At 44.5% G+C, this 9,620-nt stretch overlaps 1 long non-coding RNA gene across 2 annotated transcripts in view; it reads right to left on the reverse strand.

The window, feature by feature from the left end:
- The window catches only part of LOC138363894 (uncharacterized), a 464,760-nt gene extending 455,993 nt beyond the window's left edge, over nt 1–8,767 (reverse strand). For both annotated transcript variants that reach the window (XR_011228236.1, XR_011228235.1), the window contains exons 1-2: nt 8,631–8,767; nt 7,553–7,638 (exon numbers count right to left, since the gene is read on the reverse strand). This is a non-coding gene — a long non-coding RNA (uncharacterized lncRNA). The remainder of the gene's footprint in view (nt 1–7,552; nt 7,639–8,630) is intronic.
- Between the last annotated feature and the right edge of the window lie 853 nt (nt 8,768–9,620).

Raw genomic sequence — 9,620 nt, forward strand, 5'->3', positions numbered from 1 at the left:
GTATGGTTTCCTTCCTGGAAGAAGCATTCAAACATGCTTTGCTGAATATTTTGTTAGACTAGATTCATGCTCATAGATGGCATTTATTGACCTTAAAACTGCTTTTGATACAGCAAAAAGGTGAGATAAATATTAGATTAATTAGTCTCTCTTGGAGTTTATGGAAGACTTGACATAGTTCAAGGGGTACACGAGTATCAGAACCGCCTCAGTTCTTTCAAGGGAGTCAAAAGTAAACATTCTCCTCCCATTGATTTTGGTTCAACCCAGATTAGTGCGCTTTGCCCAACACTGTTCAATGTCCTTGTGCACAAAAACTGGTATTTGCACACTTGCTGATAAAGCTGTCATCTATTATGTCGACGACATTTGTTTTGTTTCAAGTATCCAAACTAGACTGCAATCTCTACTTGAATCACTCGCTGCTAAAATCAGTGAATTCAGTCTTTACCTTAATCCACCGCTCTTTCTTCCAGAAAACAACCAGTGTGTCTCTAGCCTTCAAAGTTAACCAAACCATACAAACATGTGGGCAGCACAAATACCTTGGAGTATCAGTGACATTGTTAACGACCTACATCGTAGGTTAAAATCCAAATCACTTAAAATACTAGTAAGAATATTGGAATGCATGTTATATATGCCGGACTATTCAACATGTTTGTTGGATCCCTACTTGATTATCATGCCTTGCATTTAGCTTCCCCGCCTCTGTTTTGAACAAACTAGAAGTAATAAAGAAAAGCCATGCAGGTAATTCTTGGTGCCCCAAGAAGCACAAGAATCATCACCATGAGGAAAGAACTGAAGCTTCCAACCATACTAGAGAGAATCATCCAAGTCAACACTACCTTTTCCCTTCAGGTAATGGGAGACCCTACGTCTCCAGCATTGTTCAGAGAAGTTACGTGCCGTTAACACACTATTAAGTGGTGCAACATTCCACCTCACTCCTTGTATGATAAATGGCCGAGTAAATATGTCGGCCATCTCATGAAACTGAACATTCCTTGTAAATGCAATATTCCTGTCACTGATCTCCATCTGTACACCACAATTTAAGTACTATATACAACCGCTACTAAGATGGTTAATTAGAATCCTGCTCTTTCCAAAGCCATCACACTTTAAATAATTGCCTTATCAAAATTTTTGAAGATCCCTCGAGAACTGTCCACATCGATATTGCAATCCAGGCATCTACAGGACGGAAATAGCATGCAGGTTTTACGGACAATACTTGCACACAAACTATCATTGTTAGGTTAAACAACTGACTGCACTACAACTAGCTACCAGCACATTATCACAGGAGGAGGAACTTTGTGCTTCAAAGTCTGCTCTTAAAAAGATTTCATGCACGACCGACAGCAAGAGCTTTATAATTGGACTTTTTATACAACCTGCTCACTGCACAGTATAAAGGGTTTAGAACCTCTTGCATGGATACCATCTCACAAATATAACCCACCATTATGACAAACATTGCATCCAAATGTGTGTGTAAGAATGATGAAGGCGAATTAAACCAAGGTACCCCAATCTATGTTGTTGAAACTACTGTTCCTATTACTCAGGTCTAATAGAGAAATTACCAACTCCGAACGGCCTGACAACACCGGTAGAATAACCTGCGATTTGTTTAGATCCGAAACCTATGTATATGGGCAGCACAAAACGTCCACCAGACTGACACTACGGAAAATCTCAGTCAGGCCCAACCGACTGAACAATACTAACATACTGAGAAGCTGCACGTTAACCACATAATATATATATATCAGTGCAACATCTATCAGTAGACTAAAAATCATCAACACAGGCTTTACCAGAAAATAACAATTTTGAATTACGTTCCACTTCCGACAAAATATTTCTTTGACACTACAAAATGAAAGATTCCTCCAATACCACAATGACTACTTTGCCTATAATGCTGGTGTGCCACAAGGCTGTGTACTCGCGCCAACAATAATCCACACACTGCAGAGGGAAGGAAGGGGAGGAGTGGTGGCCCTGCTGCTAAGGACTGGAGTTTCAAGCCGATTGATTTCCAGGGTTGCAAGGAGTTCAGAGACTATGCATGAATATGTATGCATGCAGCATTTGTCGGCCTCCACACACTATAGTGAACATCAGCCACACTACTCAACTCTTCCTCAGGTCATGCTCCATCAGCAGGAAAGGAAGCTTGCACCTAGCACTGCCGGGTGGGTAAAAATCGAGCAGCAACGAGAGCGCTTCCCTCCTGAGTAATAGCGTGGTGCCCGCGAACGGCATCATGCTGTTCAGAGTTAAGGTGAAGTTCCAAGGAACTGACAGGAGGTACACCAGGACCGAGACCATGGACCCATCGACGTCGTCAGGGACGAAAATGGACCCCAAATACTCTTCAGCAGTGCAGTAGCACTAGAAGCTCTCTTTATCATGGCAACGATCACGGCTCTAGAGGTTAAGGGCTTAACACTCCTACCTCCCCATCAATTTCAGGCAGTGAGGACAATACTCATTCACAGAGTGAGTGATATCATCGCTGAACAGCCTATCATTGAGGTCGTAAAGAGCATCAACGCTCTGAATCGATCCCTCACAGCCATCTCGGCCCTCCTCATCCGGCAGGGTGAGAACGGGAAGCTCACCCTCAAGGTCACTCAAGACTCCGGCAGAGGCTACTCTTGCGGCCGATAACGGCCTCAGATGTTTTGGTGTGGCCTGCACACCCCATCAGATCGCTAGGCAGCGTTATTTCCGCCTACGCCAGTGTTTTAGGTGTTTCCAGTACACCGACTACTCTCAGAAGTGCCCCAACCCACTGTGGAAATGCAGCATCTGTGCTGGCGACCATCAGTACAGGACCTGCAACGCATCTACTCAACGCTGTATACTCTGCAACGGTGACCACACAGCCGTCTCTCACGACTGCCCTACCAGACAGGCGGAAATCAAGAAGATGACTGACGCCAGACCACGAAATTGTACTACAAGATCGAAAGCATTCAACATACAAGAAGACTTCCCTGCACTCCCGGCAAGTGGTGCCGCGAACTGCGCGCAGCCAAACTACTGGACCAGCAACTCCCGCGCCAGCCACTCAAGGTCACAGACAACACCTCTCAACCAAGCCAGCCAACCATCCACCCTCACACCGCCACCAGCCACCCCTGACAGCACTGTTGCAGCTCCGATTCACTTCGCGACAGAAATGTCAGGTGGTGATCAAGAAACGGTACAAAATACTCTACGACACGTACAAGCACAACAACCACCCGACCTTTGTGATACCAGAGGCCATGTTTACCGGTTGCTCCTCTCAACTAGAGTCCGACCCCACGCCAGACACACCTGTCAACTCGGACCTTATTACAGAGTCCGACCCCACGTCAGAGACACCTGTCAACCCGGACCCTATTACTCCAGTAACACCTGCGACTACATCTGCAACAATACTGCCACCAACTGCTCCTGCAGACATCAACCTGTCTGATGACGACTCTACTGACTATGTCGACATTTTAGACGACGCTGACTATGTCGACTCTGCCATAATCTCGTTACTCCCAGGCCAACCAGCTTATGATACTCCAGCAATAAGAAAACTATCAGCAACGTAACAACACCGAGCATGGATCTCCTGCATGTTGACGGCTCACCAGCCGTATATTCAACTATGTATGAAGAATACTTACGGCGTGCGCCAGGAAACGAGTGCGTGCTTAGACACGACCTAATTTTCACGGAATATGACGAAAGCACACTGTCAGCCGACCTCTCTCCCGGAGACTACACCCAGTACAAAGCCAAACAACAAGCCAAGAAAAGGGAAAAAAAACTTAGCATGAGGATGCAGGCCTAAGACTCACTGAGGGCAGTTGCCCTCACCCCCCTCTTTAGGGGGATGGGGACCTAATTTTGCTCGTTTTGAGGTGGTGGAATCCCTGCAAGCTTCAGAGCAGACCGACGTGGAAGACAGAAGACGGAAGACTCCAGCTCAAAAAGAAAGAAAGAAGACGCCACACATCAAGAGGAAAGAAGACCTCACATCGCCGCCCCTCCCTCGGGACCCTGCCCACTAGCCTAAGCCAGCCAGGTGTTCAGAAAGCCTCATGTTACGCCGCGCAGCTGGGTTTAGCCCTAGCTGTGTCTCCAACTCCGACGTTTCCTCTCACCCAGGCTATTCTTCACCTATACCCACTTTAAAGCTCACCCCAATGGGTACCTTGTCCTATATTTAGTTCGTTCGTAGGTCATGCTCGTAGGAGCAGCGGCCGTCCCACGAGACGTTAATCAATTTTAACACCGTTATAAAAGTATGTTCATTCCCATACACAATTTATTATACAATAAAATTCATTGTATATTAGGCGTCCATTATGTGATTAGGTTCTTTTGGTGATTATTTTTGTTAGTAGTACAGTAGTGAAACATTTACAGACTTGCTATTCGAGAAGCAGACGTCAGTGAAGCACTGTTCGAGAATACATACATACATTACCAAGGCCCCTCCCCCCCCCCATCAGTAAAATAACAATGATTGTAATCCAGCCTCCGAACCTCTTGTTTATCAATGAAAAATAGGCTTACACACAACTCGTCCTCTTGTCTGCATTCATATATTTAAACATGCTGTTCATTCAAAATTGGAATTCTCAAATATAAATTAATATTGTTAAATGTAAGGATGCGGTGTATATTCGGACATTGGTTAAGTTAGGCGTTTAGTTTCTCTTGGTGATTATTTGTATCTGTAGTAGATGGGTGAATCATTCACGACATTGTGGTTCAAACAAAAGTCGTCAGCGAAGCACTGTTCAAGAAATGTTTGAACGTCATCAGTGGTGACTTGTGTAAACCGTTTTACCAATCAAAACGGGGGGGGGGGGGGTCTGGTGGGTGCATGGAATGGACTTTAGCCTTTGTTTATGAAGACGAGTTGTTACACAGCTCAACTGATCACGTTCGAGCATTTCTCGAACAGTGCTTTGCTGATGACCCCTGTTCGAATCCCAAAGCTATAACTATCACCCAACGTAGTTCTAATACATATAATGGCCAACAGAACCTTAACACCTAACCTTTGACTAACTTTACATTGAAATTATAATATGAACTCTTGAGAAACCAGTTTTAATGCACAATACGTTAATACCAATGAATGCATCCGGCCTAGAACTTGCTTCCTTCGGAGCATTCTTTGTTAGCTTGTTAAAGAATGAATATCCTCCAGTGACATTAGTAACGGCTCCTTTCCCAGACCATATGCCACTTGACGAGTCTGGTGTCCCTGCTCTTAAAACCTTTATCTACTGTCATAGGCGCTCCGGCCGTTATATAATATTTACTTCCCCCAATAAGGGGAGATACTGCACTAAAAACAAATCAGGAACATCACGTTACCCCATCCCGAAAACACAAACGTTCACGTTTAGCCCTTAACAGGGCCTGCCGCATGACCACAATTTTGTCGATTTGCAGAAATGCTGCAGCGCTCGTGGACTACTAATAACTTGTCCAAGATGCGGATGATGGCCACGTAGCTGCAAGTGCTCAGCCTCCAGAAACTGACCGACGGTATGTTCAGCTTGCTAGGTTTAGCCCCGGTACTTTCCCTTCATGCTAAACGTTTCTTCTTGCCAGAGTACGAATACGAAAAATACAGGAGAAGATGCCCATTGGGGCGAGCCTTGAAGTGGGGACAGCTGAAGAGAAGTCGGTGAGAGGAAATGCTGAAGTTGAAGAGAAAGTGCCAGGGCTTGACCCAGCTGCGTGTCAGTATGTCGATGCTGCAAACAACCAAACAACTGGCTAGGTTGGGAGACGGGTCTGGAAGGCGGCAGTGGCAGTGCTTCTACATTCAAGGTGGAGACAATCTGTCTTCAGGTGGTGTCTTCTTCAGTTTGGTGTTTCTTCTATTTTTTCTTGCTTCGAGTAATCATTTTATGTTTTTCTTTGTACTCTGCGTAGTCTGGTGGGAAAAGGTCCTTTGACAATGTGGTTTCGTCGCATTCAAGTAAGATTACATCGTTCGATAGAATGTACTTTTGGTTTGGATTATTCAGCAAGCATTCTGCATACCTCATGTTGAGTATTTTGCTGGTGATAAGCGTCTATATTCGGGAGATCTGGGTGTCAGGTTTTTGTCACGTTCATCATAGAGTGTAGAGAGACTTGGAGACTCCGCTGGTATTGAGGGTGGTGAATGTGCTTCAATGTCCTCTGGTGCTGGGGGTGGTGATTGTGCTTCAATGTCAACAGAGTCATTTGAATCATCAGAAGACATGGTGAGGCCTGCAGGAGAATGTTGGTGGCAGTATCGTTGCACATGATGTAGTCGCAGGTATGACTGGAGCAATAGGGTCCGGGTTGACAGGCGTCTCTGGTGGAAAGGAGCCATCGGTAAACATGGCCTCTGGTATCACAAAGGTCGGAAGGTTGTTGAGCTTGTACAAATCGTTCAGTATTTTGTACCGTTTCTAGAGATCTCCACCTGACATTTCTGATGCGAAGTGAATCACAGCTGTCGGGGGAGGCTGGTGGCGGTGTGAGTGAGGATGGCTGGCTGGCTGGCTGGCTTGGTTGCGAGGTTTCGTCTGGGGCTGTGAGTGGCTGGCGCGGGGTAGCTGGTCCAGTAGTTTTGTTGCGCGCCGCTCGTGGCGCCACTTGTCGGAGTGCAGGAAAAGCTTCTTGTATGTTGAAAGCTTTCGGTCTGGGCGTCGAGTTTCCTTGCCTGGCGTCAACCATCTTCTGAATTTCGCCTTTCCTGGTGGGGCAGTTGTGGGAGACGGCCGTGTGATCGCCGTTGCAGAGTATACAATATTGAGTAGTGGCGTTGCAGGTCCTATATTGGTGGTCGCCAGCACAGATGCTGCATTTCTGCAGCGGGTTGGGGTACTTCTGAGAGTAGTGGGTGTACTGGTAACACCGAAAACACTGACGTAGGCGGAAATAACGCTGCCTAGCGATCTGGTGGGGTGTGCAGGCCACACCAAAGCATCTGAGGCCGTTGTCTGCCGCGAGAGTAGCCTCCGCCGGAGTCTTGAGGGTGACCTTGAGGGTGGGCTTCCCGTTCTCACCCTGCTGGATGAGGTGGGCCGAGATGACTGAGGGATTGATTCTGAGCGTTGATGCTCTTTGCGATCTCAGCAATTAAGTCGCTCACTCTTTAAATGAAGATTGTCCTCACTGCTTCGACAGACGCAGTGAGGACGACAGACGACAGACTAACAAAAGTATGGATAGAGATAGGGAAGGGAGGGGAAGAGTATTGAAATGTAACCAAAATTGTTAGCGCAACATTAACCGTATGATACACCACAATTAAATGTTCATATTATGGGCCTGGTTTTTTGTTTACCACTCTGAAGTGGTTAACACATGGAGCACTTTAGACTATACCTATTAGAAGATCACCGCTTCAAGGAATAGTGTGTACCTATTAAAATTATTGGACTTGTTCCCTTCACTTACTGTACTTGGGTGCGAATATGTATCTACTACATAATGACCAACTGCAATTCGTGAGAAGTTTTTCCAAGTAACTTTATTCTCTCCATACCTGCAGTGCCGTTGTACTAGACAAATTTCTTGTATATGGTTAATCATAGCTGCAGTGCCGTTGTACTGATGCACCCTCGTACATATCTGAAATTACACATTAAATATATAAAAATACTAAATTGAAAATCTTCATATAAAGCTTTAAAAATATCCCGCAAGACAATCGATCAGCTCAGACTTTGGTTGATCCATAAAGCCGACTTACCACAGAATGGCAAAACCCAACCTCAGACATGACTCGTCCACAGCCCGTTCTCATCACAATGGCCAAGTGGTCGTTAACCCGGCAGCCAAACATGAACGTGAAGAACGCTTCACATTTAACGAGTCCTCGGTCTATACTCGTTCGTGCACTGACCCACAACAGTTCACACATTTTACCACTAAACTAGTTATGTTACCTATTATTTATTAGGCGAGGGAGACAGGTTGGAATACACTCACGTACTGTAATTTCCTTCAACAACTATCATAGAACTATACACTATTTAAACATACTTTAATTGTTAGTTATATTCGACAAAATATAGTACTTGGTTACACAGGACGTTAATGTTAATTAAGGCGTCTCTGGGGTTGGCGGCAGCGTGGACGACACTGACTCAGTATGGCTAGTTTCATTCACATAGGATGGCTCTTATGCGACTCTTGTTAGGTTAAAAGTCTTTGGTCCATATTTCAAGGATTGAAATCGGATAGTTCACAATAAACACCTTATAACTGCCAGAATTTAACTAATAATTTTGTAAACTATTTTCAGCTGCTTATGGTCGAACGTTAAATTTCACAATGTTGACACTAGCCGCTGTTGTGGAACAGTTAATCACATAGGAATTGTTTTAGAATTTAATTTTGTTGTAATTAGCTTCATCAAAAGTTTTAGGCTAGGTAAAAGTCTCTACTAATAGACAAAGGTATATTACACTATTATATCAAATGAGTAAACCAGAGTCAACTTATTTATTTTAAATAAAGCTTTAACATGTTGTAATTATGCTAAGACAATCAGCAAATATAGACTATTGTACCAACAGAATACAATGCGATAAAATAACTAATCATCTAGAGTAACTTGCCTGTAAGCCTGACGCAGGTAACCTCATGCACAGGACTGTCCAGGTGACTAATTTAGTAAAACCAATGAGGCGGGCGCTGAGCAGCACCTCTCCCCACGCCGGCCCGCGCCACACTGCCCGCCGCGCCTCTTGACTAGCTTGGCTTGATGGGTCAACAATCTGTGACGTCATTCACCTCGCCTGACATGAGGCCGCCTCATATTCAAATAATTCACAAGTAAAATCACTTCAACAATATTAGAGTTTATTTCTATTAATGTGAAGTATGAGCAAGTGTGAGTATGTATTAAAAGCACATACTTCACTACAGGACATTAAACCCACTACCACACCCACCTAGTAGCTTGGAAGCGCCATAACGCCTTCTGTTGAGCTCAACCCTCGCAAGCACAACTAGGTGAATACAACTAGGTGAATACAAGAGGCTTTACCGGCAGTGACCATTACTTGTAGCTCCCTCATGCTCACCTGTAGCTCCCTCGGACACACCTGCAATAGAAAGACCCTTTTAAGTATGTTTCGAGCAAATTAACTAGTGTATAAGACATTAAAATATCTGTTCACATCTATACAAGTACATGTAAAGGATATTTGTAGATATTCTGGAAATAGAAAATGAATAGAATGCAATCACAATCATTCCCCCCAAAATGTCATAATATACTAAGGAAAGGAAAATGTAGCTTTGAATCAACTTTTAGATTTCTCCATCCTGACATGTACGAATCATCATTCGAGGAAAAAAACAATGCTACGCCCTCAGCTGTCCATACTTTCATGCTGAAGGCACAGAACGCTAAACAGTGGCAAGCAATAAAATGGCTTTGGAGAAAAGCCAACAATTTATTTTATACCCACACGAAAGAGGTTATAAAAGGTAGGACAGTGTGTATGGAACTGGTTGCCCCACTTGCATACCAGAATCACGCATGCAATTACACCCCACAACAGAGCTACAGTTACAACAGGAAACAACCCTGCAACAATCAG

This window comes from Procambarus clarkii, chromosome 12 (assembly GCF_040958095.1).
Source record: "Procambarus clarkii isolate CNS0578487 chromosome 12, FALCON_Pclarkii_2.0, whole genome shotgun sequence".
NCBI lineage: Eukaryota > Metazoa > Arthropoda > Malacostraca > Decapoda > Cambaridae > Procambarus > Procambarus clarkii.